The sequence below is a fragment of the Periplaneta americana genome, chromosome 16, assembly GCF_040183065.1.
Source record: "Periplaneta americana isolate PAMFEO1 chromosome 16, P.americana_PAMFEO1_priV1, whole genome shotgun sequence".
Lineage (NCBI taxonomy): Eukaryota > Metazoa > Arthropoda > Insecta > Blattodea > Blattidae > Periplaneta > Periplaneta americana.
In genome coordinates, this window is record NC_091132.1 from 115,385,884 (window position 1) to 115,400,874 (window position 14,991).

The following is a 14,991-nucleotide window of genomic DNA, read 5'->3' on the forward strand; positions in this document are numbered from 1 at the left end:
TTGAAGTTTCTTGCATCTGTGCGCAAAGTTTCAGCATGTTGCAAGAGACAGCAAAGATGCTGCAACAATGCAAAATTGAGTCTATCCGTGATACTCATTACAAACGATGTGCTGTAATAGAATTCTTTGTTGCGAAAGAAACAGATGTTGGGTGAATATTCACAATCGTATGTGTGAAGTCTGCAGCGTAACCAGAGTAAGGACTGGTACAGACAAGGTATACATGCTCTTCTTTCTTTCTCGGTGGCTTACGGCCATAATAGTTGATAGACATTATGTGGAAAAATAGGGTGTGTAAAAAACCTCTTTTTATAAAGTGTGTAGTTTTAATTTTTCTAGAATAGATATTTACTAATAAAAAATGTGGGGCATTATTTTCTGCACAGAATAATACTACTGCTACTACTATGGAGATGACGAGAACGATGATGTTGAGGAGGATGGTGATGTCAGTAACAATAGACAAGACAAGAATAGCAATTAAAATTACTACTATAATGATTATTATGGTTATGAAAAATTGCTGGGATAATGGCAGAGAAAGTGGAAATATCCTAGGAAAGCCTGCCCCAATACTGTCTTGTCTTCCAAAAATTTCTCACAGAAGACTTCAATTTCGATTCTTCAGCTGTTTTTAGTTGACTGTATCTGACTGAGGCTTTGACTTACTTTATAAAAGGAGAAAAATAGACTTGAATAATCCAGCTCATTCTAATGCCTCGTTTCCACTCTCACCAAGACGAACCAAGGCTGAGTGCAATGGGCACATCTCACCTCACCTCATCCTGCCTTGGCAGCACATCACTTTGTGGTACCCGAATCAAAGGAAGGAGTGGCGAGTGAGAGTGTCCTCGACACTTTCGTCCAGTCAGTGCAGGATAGCGTTGGCACGTGGTGTATCACTACATATAATTAGTCAACTTTCTTGATTAATTTCATTGTTTTTGTTTCATTACTATTTTTTCAAGAGTTGAGACTTTGGAATTTCCTTTGCGTGATACATAAGCACTAAATTATAATAGCTTAATATACATAAAGCCATCCAAAGTGATCCTCTTTGAGCTACATTATTTGGTTTGGTTATAGACCTTATATTGAAGAAACTGGAGATGAGGGGAAACATTACAACAAAATTAAGGCAATGTATAGCTTATGCTGATGTCATAATAATAACCACAAGAACAAAATCGGCTTTGATAGAAACATTTAACAATTTAAAAGAACAGCAATGAATTTCGGATTGATAATTAATGAGAAGAAAACAAAATTTTTAATCCACTGATTGAAGTTCACGTTAACACTTTGTTTGTTAAAAACATAAAATTACTTAGTCATACGTTAAAAAGTGTTACAATTACCTTCGACAGACGGCCCGTTTCGACGTGATGTCACGTCTTCATCAGTGTCTCCTGAACTACTGGTGAACAAACCAACACAAACACCACGTGAGAATAAATACATAACATTAACATATCACAATACCAATACTTACAAAATTGAAACTTCATTCAGAAAACTAAAATACAAGATAGCATACAAAACAAATAACATAACACAGAAATATCTAAATAATCACATTAAACATTCAAATAAATATAATTCAACTGGAGTTTACAAACTAAAATGCAATAGTTGCCCACATTTTTACATAGGACAGACAGTAAGATCCTTTCTCACAAGATATAATGAACATATTAAAGCTATAACCAAACCCTACATCACATCAAATTATGCAGACCACATTATCAACAATAATCATGACTACAATAATATAGAAACAGATATGGAAATTTTACACATCACACCGAAAAGTTCACAGTTAAACATCTTAGAACAATGCGAAATATATAAACATACAATAACATACCCACAACATATACTTAACACACAATTACAGTTCAATACCCACACATTATTCGACGTCATGATACGTCATAACACACAAACAACCAGTCCCCACCATAAGAGCAACATACCCCCACTCCTACAATCGACAAATGCACATCGCAGAATTCAAGATCACCAGTAGTTCAGGAGACACTGATGAAGACGTGACATCACGTCGAAACGGGCCGTCTGTCGAAGGTATATATCTTTTTTAAAATTTTAACACGTTTTAACGTATGACTAAGTAATTTTTTTTTTTTTATTTTTTAAATGCAGCACAAAAAGGAAAATTTTATGAGATTTTAAAATAAATGATATAATGATTCAACAAGTTCCAAGTTTCAAATATCTTGGATCAACTCTTAATAACAACAACACCATTGAGGAAGAAACAAGAGAAAGAATTGTAATGGGGAAACAAAGCATACTATGCCACCCTGCAGTTATTTAGAAGTAAATTGATATCTAAACAGTCCAAATTTAAGCTATACTGTACTACAATAAGACCTGTAGTAACTTATGCCAGTGAAACATGGGTCCTTAAAAACTCCATAAAACACAAACTACTGTACTAATTTTTGAAAGAGCAATACTGGTACTAAGAAAAATTTTTGGTTCAACTAAAATGAATGATGGTACATGGAGAATTAAATATAACAGTGAACTGAATGAGCTGATAAAGAATAGGAACATAATAAATCATATAAAATCGCTAAGATTAGGATGGTTTGGTCATATAAATAGAATGGAGAATAATAGATTGGTCAAACAAATATACAAATGGAAACCAATAGTTAACAGAAAGCAGGGTAGACCAAAAAATAGATGGGAGGATGATGTCCTGAATGATTTGAAATTGGTGAAGGTGGAAAACTGGACAAAGATAGTTGGAAGCCGTAAGGAATGGAAGAAAGTTGTTGAGAAGGCCAAACCTTTCATCTGAGTATTGTAGAGCCTGAAGAAGAAGAAGAAGAAGAAGAAGAAGAAGAAGAAGAAGGAGGAGGAGGAGGAGGAGAAGGAGAAGGAGAAGGAGAAGGAGAAGGAGAAGGAGAAGGAGAAGGAGAAGAAGAAGAAGAAGATATAAAGCCATCGCAGCAGCAAGTCTGACATCCTTCATCACCGAAACAAAGTGAAGATCAAGCCAGAACTCGACAGAAAGTCACTTCACCAATGTGAACAACAACGTGATACTACAGTCTAGTATAACAGTCACGAAGCTCAATACGTAGTAAATATGCATCCATAGATAGCTACTAACCAGTAGGATCGCTAATATCGCCTCATTACAGACAATGCGAAATAGTACTGGCACAGTCTATTGTTCCTAGCACCCTCACAACTCAAGCTTCGTGACTGTACGGGTTATTCCATATGAAATTGATCAGTAAAAAACCTCACATTTTTTTATTCTCTAATTTTCTCCCTACTTATACAAGGTGCTGAGGGGAGTGCATTTTCAAAAATATACTATCGAAAGTCAAACGGTTTTCGTATTATTGAGCGACAAATTTAACGCATTTTATAAAAACAAGCCTCTTTCAGCGCTCAGAACTCTGGAACCATTTACTGCAGAACATTGAACGAGAGCTTATTTTGAAGCTGACATTTGGTAGGTTATGTTAAGAAGTAATGGACAGCCGATGAGGGGTGGTCCTCCAGCTTGGGGGTTGGGCGAAGGGCTAACAACCCTTCACCGTAAAAAAACAGCTTGTTACGAATCCTTCAAATAAGCCTCAGAATGGGACTGATTCTCTGGCACGACCACAGCAAAGGAATAAGGTTTTGAAATTTGGTACTTGGAATGTTACAAGTCTATATAGAACAGGAGGGGTAACATTAGTAGCAAAAGAACTAGCTAGATATAGAATAGACTTTGTGGGAGTACAGGAGGTTAGGTTAGATGAGAATGGCATAACACAAATAGGAGATTATTTGTTGTATTATGGGGAAGGAAACGATAATCACCAATTAGGAACAGGATTCTTTATTCATAAAAGAATAAAATCAGCAGTAAAAAAGGTCGAATTTATCAGTGATAGGTTATCATATTTAGTACTTAAAGGTAGATGGTACGATATCGTAGTTATAAATGCTCATGCCCCTACAGAAGAGAAAGACGACCATATAAAGGATAGCTTCTATGAGGAATTGGAACAGACTTTTGATCAGTTACCTAGATATCACATGAAAATTTTATTGGGGGATTTCAATGCTAAAGTAGGACGGGAGGATATTTTTAAACCGACTATTGGAAAAGAGAGCCTACACATATCTAGTAATGACAATGGAGTTAGGTTAGTCAACTTTGCCACATCAAAAAATTTAATTGTTAAAAGTACAACATTCCCCCATAAGGATATACATAAATATACTTGGACTTCTCCAGATGGATTGACACATAACCAGATAGATCACATCTTAATAGATAAAAGAAGACATACTAGTATAGTAGACATTCGAACCTTCAGGGGGGCAGACTGTAATTCTGACCATTATTTAGTAATTTGGAGAACTAAGAGAAAGACTATCAGTAGCCAAGCAAGTAGAGCAACAAGTTAATATTAGAAGATTCAATATTCCGAAATTAAAGGAGGAGGAAACTAAGCAACATTACCAGGCCGAAATTTCAAATAGGTTTGCCGTATTAGCAAGTTGCGACGATGTTGAAGAAGAGTTAGATGTAAATAGCATGTGGGAAAATATCCGAGATAATATCAAAATTGCAGCTGAATAGAGCATAGGTTATTATGAAACTAAGAAAAAGAAACCGTGGTTTGATGAAGATTGTTGCATGGTAGTAGAAAGGAGGAAACAGGCAAAATTGAAATTCTTACAGGATCCAGTTGAGGTGAATAGAGATAATTATTTCAATATAAGACGGGAAGCAAATCGTACGATTAGGAATAAAAAGAGAGAATACTTGAAGGAAAAACTGAATGAGGTAGAAACAAATAGTAAGAATAAAAACATTAGAGATTTATATAAGGGCATAAGGAATTCAAGAATGGATATCAGGCAAGGGTAAACGTGATCAAGGATGAGAATGGTGACTTGCTTGCAGGCGCTCATTCAATCCTGAACAGATGGAAAAATTATTTTGGACAACTACTAAATATACATAGGCCAAACAGAAATGATCGGGACGAAATTGAAATACAAACTGCTGAGCCATTTATACCCGAACCCACACTTTCTGAAGTCGAAATTGCGATAGAAAATCTGAAAAATTATAAGTCTCCAGGTATCGATCAAATTCCAGCAAATTAATACAAGAGGATGGAAGCGCATTATCTAACGAAAATTATAAGCTTGTACTTGCTATTTGGGAAAAGGAAGTTGTACCAGAACAATGGAAGGAGTCCATTATCGTACCTATCTTTAAGAAGGGGGACAAGACTAACTGTAGTAACTTTCGAGGAATATCACTTTTGTTGACGTCGTACAAAATTTTGTCCAATATTCTTTTGAGAAGATTAACTCTAGATGTAGAAGAAATTATTGGGGATCATCAATGTGGTTTTAGGCGTAATAGATCAACTATTGATCAGATATTTTGTATTCGACAGATAATGGAGAAAAAATGGGAGTATAGGGGTACAGTGCATCAGTTATTCATAGATTTCAAAAAGGCATATGACTCGGTTAAGAGAGAAGTTTTATTTGATATTCTTATTGAATTTGGTATTCCCAAGAAACTAGTTCGATTAATTAAAATATGTCTTAGTGAAACGTACAGCAGAGTTTGTATAGATCAGTTTCTGTCAGATGAATTTCCAATTCACTGCGGACTAAAGCAAGGAGATGCACTATCACCTTTACTTTTTAACTTTGCTCTAGAGTATGCCATTAGGAAAGTCCAGGATAACAGAGAGGGTTTGGAATTGAATGGGTTACATCAGCTGCTTGTCTATGCGGATGACGTGAATATGTTAGGAGAAAATCCACAAACAATTAGGGAAAACACGGGAATTTTACTGGAAGCAAGTAAAGAGATAGGTTTGGAAGTAAATCTCGAAAAGACAAAGTACTGTATATGATTATGCCTCGTGACCAGAATATTGTACGAAATGGAAATATAAAAAGTGGAAATTTATCTTTTGAAGAGGTGAAGAAGTTAAAATATCTGGGAGCAACAGTAACAAATATAAATGATACTCGGGAGGAAATTAAACACAGAATAAATGTGGGAAATGCCTGTTATTATTCGGTTGAGAGACTTTTATCATCCAGTCTGCTGTCGAAAAATCTGAAAGTTAGAATTTGTAAAACAGTTATATTACCAGTTGTTCTGTATGGTTGTGAAACTTGGACAGAGACTACGGGTGTTTGAGAATAAGATTCTTAGGAAAATATTTGGGGCTAAGAGGGATGAAGTTACAGGAGAATGGAGAAAGTTACACAACACAGAACTGCACGCATTGTATTCTTCACCTGACATAATTAGGAACATTAAATCCAGACGTTTGGGATGGGCAGGGCATGTAGCACGTATGGGCGAATCCAGAAATGCATATAGAGTGCTAGTTGGGAGGCCGGAGGGAAAAAGACCTTTAGGGAGGCCGAGACGTAGATGGGAAGATAATATTAAAATGGATTTGAGGGAGGTGGGATATGATGATAGAGAATGGATTAATTTTGCTCAGGATAGGGACCAATGGCGGGCTTATGTGAGGGCGGTAATGAACCTCCGGGTTCCTTAAAAGCCAGTAAGTAAGTAATTAGTAATCCTTATTTTTATTGTACACAGAGAGACAGATAATCTGATTTTACTTACTTTTAGGCTTTTTGGCCATTTGTAAAAATGTAAAAAAATATTGAGAAAAAACCTTGCATTATTAAGAGGGATTCGGCATTGTTTGCTTAGTGATACGGCAATAAGTTTCGAGGGTATTAAATAGATTATTTTCACACGCCTAGACTTGAACGGCACAGTACCACACGCACTGGCCGAGAGCTGAAGATAAGCGAGCGTTGGGCGTCATTTTACTCCTGTGTTTATGAAAACCTGTGATAAAGCTAGCACAGCCATGCGCTGCTAGACGACACGTCACGTGTTTGTCTCCTGGCCTTGCTTGTCTCGGCTAAGCTCCCATCTCACAGTCAGCTGGTTAGTTCACGCGCATACTATTTATTTTCATTATTTGATATTTTCAATACTTTCTTATCAACATACCGCCAGTAAAAAATATGTGTTTATTTGTACTTTCAATGCGGAATCTAACTATATACTTTTTAAATATTTTTTCCTAGCCAAAGGGGTCTTAATGAGGAAAAATCTAAATTTCTCCATTTCCATAAAAAGGAAGAAAATCTGTTTATATATCAATATAAACTTTAATTTCTTATCATCAAAATAAACCATGATTTTGATCATTGGGTGAAAGGGTTTCGGAGCCACAACAGTTTAAAGTTGCTAATTTTATGAAAATACGATAAATTTAAATATTTTTAATTTAAACACTATGAAGTTCTGATGCCTCAAACTTTGCACAAAGGATTGTATCACAGTTCTCTACGTACAAAAAAAAGTTTCATTCTATTTAGAAATTGTAAGGTCAATTTTCTCTATATTTCGGTCGATTTGAGATCGAATAGCTCATATATACTAGACTTTGGTGATACCACAACTGCACGGCAGGCAACTGTGTGTGAGGGGCGAAAATGTAGAGAGAACCTCGCGACCGTGTATCTTTGCCTCAGTGGCTCGTCCAAATCATCGAGATGAGAATGTAGAGGAAGAATAAGTGAATGGAGAGATTGAACGAATGACCTGCAAGTACAATTCTAGAAGCTAGAGGCGATTTTTTTTTAACCAATGGCAGGTATTCGACTCTGCATCCTTCACCCAAACAACCCCGTTTAAGAGTAATACGCCAAAGCTGTAATTCTTTTAACCAACAATTTAGCATTTCCCTCGGTGCACACCGGGAGGTAAATCACTTAACACCACATAACCGTGACGATTAATAAAGCAATGGTGGAATGCTGGTAGGAAAAATTGGAGTACCCTGTGGAAACCTACGACAAGCACTGCCTTCTTCGACAGCTAATTCCACTTGATCTACCGGGATTCGAAGCCAGGTTACCTGCATGGAAAGTGGACGCTCTAGCCATTCGGCTAATGGTCCACATGGGAATAAGATGAGGTAAATGAAAACTGTAAGAGTGGTTTTTCAGTATGACAAAGATGGTACCCGAACACAGTGGGATGTCATTTTGGTGATCTCGAACTGGCAGGATAATCCCTTGGGTGCTAGTGAGTCTTGCCACAAGGCATTCATCATCTGGTACTGAAATATACACCCATATGCCAATAGGTTTCGCCTATAGAACATCTGTGTCTGACACCAGTCTACAGCCATGGACTTTTCACATATAAGTATTAGTGTGGGTGGTCATCTTCATCTGACACCACCGAAGTTCCTACATCTTACCCTGAAACTATATTCATGAAACATGAAATGGAAAGTAGGACGAAAAGTAGAGTTCGCAATGAAATTGGTACGAGGCGTGTTCTTAAAGTAAGTTCCGTTTTCAATTATAGCCGTCGCATCGCTGCAATCATTATTTTTTGCATGTGTGTTTTCTTCTTCAGTCCTCAGGCAAGCTGTGCATGCAGTTTCAGAGCTTCAGTCCGTGTATGTGGTTAGTTGTGATCAGTTGAAATGTTTAAAGTGATCGAGCACCCCGCCGACTGTGAGATGTGGTCTGTTATCCGTTTCTTGAATGCGAGGAACATCAAACCAGATGACATTCATCGTCAACTTTGTGAAGTGTATGTGATGGTGCCATTAGTGATGGAATGGTCAGGAGATGGGTTAGGAAGTTCGAGGGCAGCATCTCTGTGCATGACGAGCAACGTACAGGTCAGCCATTTTTGATCAATGACTATTTGGTGCGTGCTGTCGATGAAAAAATTCATGAAGACAGGAGGTTCACAATTTCTTTGCTTTCCTAGAATTTTCCACAAATGTCGTGGAGTGTTCTCTACAAAATTGTGACAGATGGATTACAATATCAAAAATTGTGCTCACGATGGGTACCCAAGATGCTCACCGAGGAACACATAACCAAACGAGATTCCAGTGCATTGAGCTTTCTCACACGTTACAGTGAGCAAGGCGATGAGTTTCTTGACCATATCGTGACAGGTGACGAGACTTGGGTGTCTCACATGACACCTGAATCAAAGCAGCAGTCCATGGAATGGAAGCACACTGCATCGCCAAGGAAAAAGAAATTCAAACAAACCATGTCAACACGCAAGATCATGTGCACTGGTTTTTTTTTGGGAGGACAGAAAAGGAGTCCTTCTCATCGAATTCTTGCCTCGGGGTGAAACCATTAATAGAGAAACCTATTGTCAGACCTTGAAGAAGCTCCATTGCGCAATTCAGAACAAGAGACGTGGGATGCTGACCGACAGAGTTGTGTTGCTTCATGACAACGCTCGGCCACACACAGCTCGTGACACCCAAAATCTCATCTCGAAATTTGGCTGGGAACAAATTGACCATCCCCCCTACAGCCCGGATTTGGCTTTAAGTGACTTTCATCTCTTCCTGCACCTCAAGAAGTTCCTTGCTGGTCAAAGTTTTGATGGCGTCGATGAAGTGAAAACAGCAGTGCGGGAGTGGTTCGCATCACAGGCGGGAAAATTCTACAATGAGGGGCTAGCAAGACTTGTGCCACGACTCGATAAATGCCTCAATAATGGTGGAGATTATGTTGAGAAGTAATTGAAGTGTGGAGAATACAATGCAACAAAAATGGTTTTTAAATATCTTCCAGTTTACTTAGTACACCCTTTTGGAACTTACTTCAAGAACACGCCTCGTAATATTGAGGAAAACTCTCATACTTCGAGATTATTCACCACAAGTATCACTTCAGTTAGCACCACAGATCGAACATGAGGTTGTGGTATGATAAGTCTCCTCTGTAGCATTGAGCTAATGGGGGACCTTAGACATAGCAGGAATAGGAAGATAATTTTCATAGAATATACAACAATTTGCGTAAAAATGTATTATGTCTCATTTTCAGGAAGCAGTAAGCACACCACGTGCCAGGACGTCTCCAGAATGGCTATGAATGTGTGAAAAGAAGAATGAGCACCTCTTTCAACAAGATGCAGTGTGTTTAGTGACAATAATAGGATAAAAACCGTGACAAAAATTATTTTAAAATTATTTACTACAATATTACATGCACTGTTAATATATTTTGTTCTTTTCTTTTTTTTTTTTTTTTTTTTTAAGATTGCAATGCCCAAGATTTATCTGGAATTTTGAGTAGAAACTGTACAAATGAATGTTGGCATGTGGTCTGAATTCCCATAAAAACTATACTGGTATGCAGTTGAAACAATTTTGATGTTAAGCAATCACTTTCTTTCAAAGAACTGTTCACTTAAGTAGGTATGCTATCCTAGTATGCCATTCTTCTAACCTAATGAAACAGTGAGTGTGGCAACAAGAACAGTCTATTTAATTACTGCATTGTATACAACCGTCATTTTTTTTTTTTTTTTTTCAGATTGTGAGCATGGCAACAAACTACCAGAAAAGTGTCTTCCGGAATCTTGTTATAGTTAATAATAATAATAATAATAATAATAATAATAATAATAATAATAATAATAATAATAAAACACTTTTTTCAGATTTATATTGGGCATTATGATTGGTTCTGTTATACTGTTTTCATTATACGGTACATTGAAAGTTTGTCACAAGCTTAACATCATTATTTGGATGGTGTACGAGCACAAGTGAAGGTGTATTTGTGGTGTAAGGTTGGAGGGTTGATTTGAAATCAAATTAGAACTGAAATCCATAACCCTTATATAAAATTGAGCAAGAAGTACAGAATGGCGATTTCTTCTCAGAACACTTCTGTTACTCGTCTAATATCCTGAAACAAACTAGCCACTTTTTTTTATTTTGGTATAAAGAATAATTTTACCCGTTACATTATCGTTATGGTAACATCGGAAATATTTTATAAAGTGGCTTATTTTTTCCAATTTATTAATCTACGTAAGTGTTCTGAGGCTACTGTTAATAAATTTCTTCCTAGTAAGAAATCAATAAATATTTGTTGAAATTCTACTTTATATTTTCACAGAAAATAATCTTACAGAATGTTTTGTTGATTTTATTGAAATCCAATGTATATAATATATACTGAGCTGCAAACTTGATATCCGATCAACCCTGAGAGATAGGTTATATATAACGTAAAGAAGTCCTGTTTGAAAAAGAAAGCGTTGCTTATAGACAAGAGTATGTTCACAATGAGATATGTTATTAAAATTACAAGTTATGTATTGTTGATGTTGTTGAAGTCCTGGGTAATTGTGATAAAAAAGAAATTGATATTTAGGAAATGTCTATCACTCTCTTACGAACATCGCTGGATGATGGACTGAAAGATATATTTGTTATTATTGACAGTTTTGGAATGCTGCTAACTGTATTTGACTTAAAAGTATGGACAAGGCAATACAAAAAAATTGCATACGTATGGCCTACGAGCCTGTGTGAGGTGGTTAAAAATAGCTCAAACTTGGAATGTATTTTTGTGGTTTAGTATTATAAGATACATTACATCAGCTTTACTAAAAGTATATCAAATGTTAAAATCCCATTATCATATGTTACCACGGAGATACCCATTCATCATTTGTACATATATATCATTTACTATCTGTCATAGTTACATCGTGTCAAGCGTGAGTGGTCAAGTTCTAATAGTACATTTAAAAATTATTGAATGAGCTTCAAATTGAGGAATGATGTTCCTCCAGTAGTTGTTATGAAGGAAGGGTACTCATAACATTATGATATTTTGTCAATTTGTAATTCAATTACAAGAATTGATTATATCGTTATGCAACACCATGCATTATACCATCATCACCAAACATTTTCATGCCTCAAATCAAATACAAAACTTGGTTTCGTTTCCCAGTAACGTAACCGGAGGATCTTTGTTCCTAGGTAACTGGAAAAAAAAAATACTAGACGTAACATTAGGCTGTATCGAAGGTTTCCCAACACAGTTCTTCTGCCAATGCACTTTGTTCAATAACAGTCACATGAACAATCTTACGTACCGTATATTATGTTACTAGATGTTTGGATTCTTTAATTACCGTACAAGAATGTGCTCATCGTCTTCGCTCTACAGTAGGAAAACGTACGAAAGGCCAAAATGTGGAGTTTCCAATGTTCATTTGCCTGTGGAAACATTGCTCAGATATGAACATAACTGTTTGCATATCAGCTGTTGAAGTAGCCTATTGGTGAGTGAGTAGTTAAACAATTTTAGAGCGTGCGATTTTAAGTCTTTATTACTGCAACAATATGTTAGTACGTCATAAGTTTGTCGACACCCACCTCATATTTTGTGCAATTTCTCGTCAGTGTAATGAGACAAAGCTCAACATCTGTAACATAAAAGAGCACCTCATTGATTATTATCCTTGTTAATAACTCGTAAATGGAGAGGCAGTAATATTTTACATCAAACCTTGTTAAAAAAAAAGAAAAGGGTTTAAAATATGACTGTCTACCTGGTTTTATACGTATAAAGAAGAAAATAAAGCAATTAAAATGAGTTTACTGTTGGATCTGAGCAAATTCTTGAGACTTATAAACTGGCAATATTATTCCTTTCGCAGTCCTGGTACAGCTAAATCCAGCCTACAGACAGTCGTTGTTTCTTTATAATCAACAATCAGCAAATAAATGGATTTTTAATTTCCCTGAACTTTAGTAAGGCTTCCAAAATGCTAATTACTTTGAGGATTTTTAGGGAATTTGTTCAGATTCAGAATATAGTTACCGGTACTTGGATAGAAATTGCACAGTTTTAACACATTGTATATAATTGTGCTTATATTTCAAATAGTATTGTTATTATTGAAAAAGAAGTACATAACTACACAATTTAAAGCAGAGGGACCTAATAGCTGAAAAATTGTAGTCACATAAGTTACACAAAACAAATGTAAATGTTGCATTTGACACAAAATGACGAAGTTTAATAATATATAAAACAATTCCTAAGAGTAGGCTAATGCATATCCATATCATACAATAATTTTTTTATGCTTAGCCATTTCTTAACATCTGTAGAGAAACTACAATGCAGCAACCTGGCTCTCAAGACAAGCCGATCGCAGATTCAAGCTATGCAAACAGCTTGCTATTTGTGAAATGCAGCACAGTATCGATAATTTGATACACCACAAACAATTAATGTAAAGTCCATGTCGAATCTTTCATACACTACTTTTAACACTTGAATATAAATAATTGATTAATTGGCGATCTTACTCGTGTTAATTATGTAAGCATGTGCGGCTTACAGCTGTTTCGGTGCTATTCGACACCATCCTCAGAGCCTACTAGATCTCGGCGCTATCTCAACTTCGCTGCCTGTTGTGTGGGTGCGTTCGTGTGATGAAGAGTTGTGTCAAATACTGTGTGTGTTCTGAAATTGATCTGTGTGTTGAGAATTTGATTGGGGTGTGTTTTAGTGTGTCTTATATTTCATATTGTTCTAGTGTGTTGAGTTTTTGGTTTTTGGGTTGTATGTATAGGATTTCCATGTCTGTATTTATGTTACTGTATGTGTGGTTAGCATTAGTTATGTGTTCACATGTTCTTATGTAATCACCCCACACAATACAAACATGCTGCATTCAGGACAATGGTACACAGATTACTCAACATACCCATGAGCCAACAACACTACAATGAAGAAGTGAACACAATCAAATATATAGCACAAGAAAATGGTTACAACCCAAACATAATAGACAACATCATAAGGAAGACAAAACAAAAACTCAACAAACACAAAAGCACACAAAACACAACACAAACACAAGAACACAAGAAATACATCACACTAACATATGAAAACAAAAACACACACAAGATCGCATCCTCATTCAGAAAACAGAAATACAACATAGCATACAGAACAGAAAACACACTACAAAGACATCTCAACACACAAACAAATAAATACAACCACGCAGGCGTATACAAACTCACATGCAATAGTTGTGACAGTTTCTGCATTGGACAGACAGGCAGATCATTCCAAACTCGATACAAAGAACACATTAAAACAATAATCAAAGGACACAATACATCTACATATGTCGAACACATAACTAAGGCTAACCACACGTACAATAACATAAATACAGACATGGAAATCCTACACATACAACCCAAAAACCAAAAACTCAACACACTAGAACAATATGAAATGTGGAGACACACTAAAACACACTCCAATCAAATTCTCAACATACAGATCAATTTCAGAACACACACACTATTTGACACAACTCTTCATCACATGGACACACCCACACAACAGGCATCGAAGTTGAGATAGTGCCGAGATCTAGTAGGCTCTGAGGATGGTGTTGAATAGCATCGAAACAGCTGTAAGCCGCACATGCTTACATAATTAACACGAGTAAGATCGCCATTTAATCAATTATTTAATGTAAAGTATTATTAAATATGAGCAATTAAAACATAATTGACTCGCTTCCCTTGAGAAATAAAGGCAATGTTTTCTCGAATGTTATTTTTAAGTTCTTCCAGGGTACCGTACCGATATGTGGATTATTTTTTATACTTTGTCTTTTAGAGTTTAAGCCACAAAGGATTAGGTCTGGGGATTGAAGAGGCCACACAATCCTACTGATAATTCAAATACTCTAGGAAGTTCATCCTTAGAATAGTCAGCTGCTGTATATGCTGTTGCAAAATCCAGTTAGAGAGGGAGCATGCCTTTGTCTTCTTTCAACAGGATTCTGCAACAGCACATATAGCTAACTATTTTGTGAACGAAATTCAGAGAGTATTCGAGGATATAATTATCAGTAGGAATGTGTGGACCTTCGATCTTCCGACCTAAACCCTTGCGATATTCATTTCTAGGGAACTATTAAAAACATACACAAAAATAATTCACATATCCCGAAAGAACTGAAAAATATACGTCACCAAACATCGTAAGATGAAGAATACATTTGAAAAATAGCATTTAAGAAAACATTGCCTCCAT

The 14,991-nt window shown here is 36.2% G+C and overlaps 1 protein-coding gene across 4 annotated transcripts in view; it reads left to right on the forward strand.

The window, feature by feature from the left end:
* sif (still life) overlaps positions 1–14,232 on the forward strand; it is a 727,300-nt gene extending 713,068 nt beyond the window's left edge. For 3 of the 4 annotated variants that reach the window (XM_069812852.1, XM_069812854.1, XM_069812853.1), the window contains one exon: positions 9,934–14,232. The gene's annotated coding sequence lies outside the window, so the exon portion shown is untranslated. The remainder of the gene's footprint in view (positions 1–9,933) is intronic. The other variant, XM_069812855.1, reaches the window with a different exon arrangement.
* Positions 14,233–14,991: the final 759 nt, after the last annotated feature.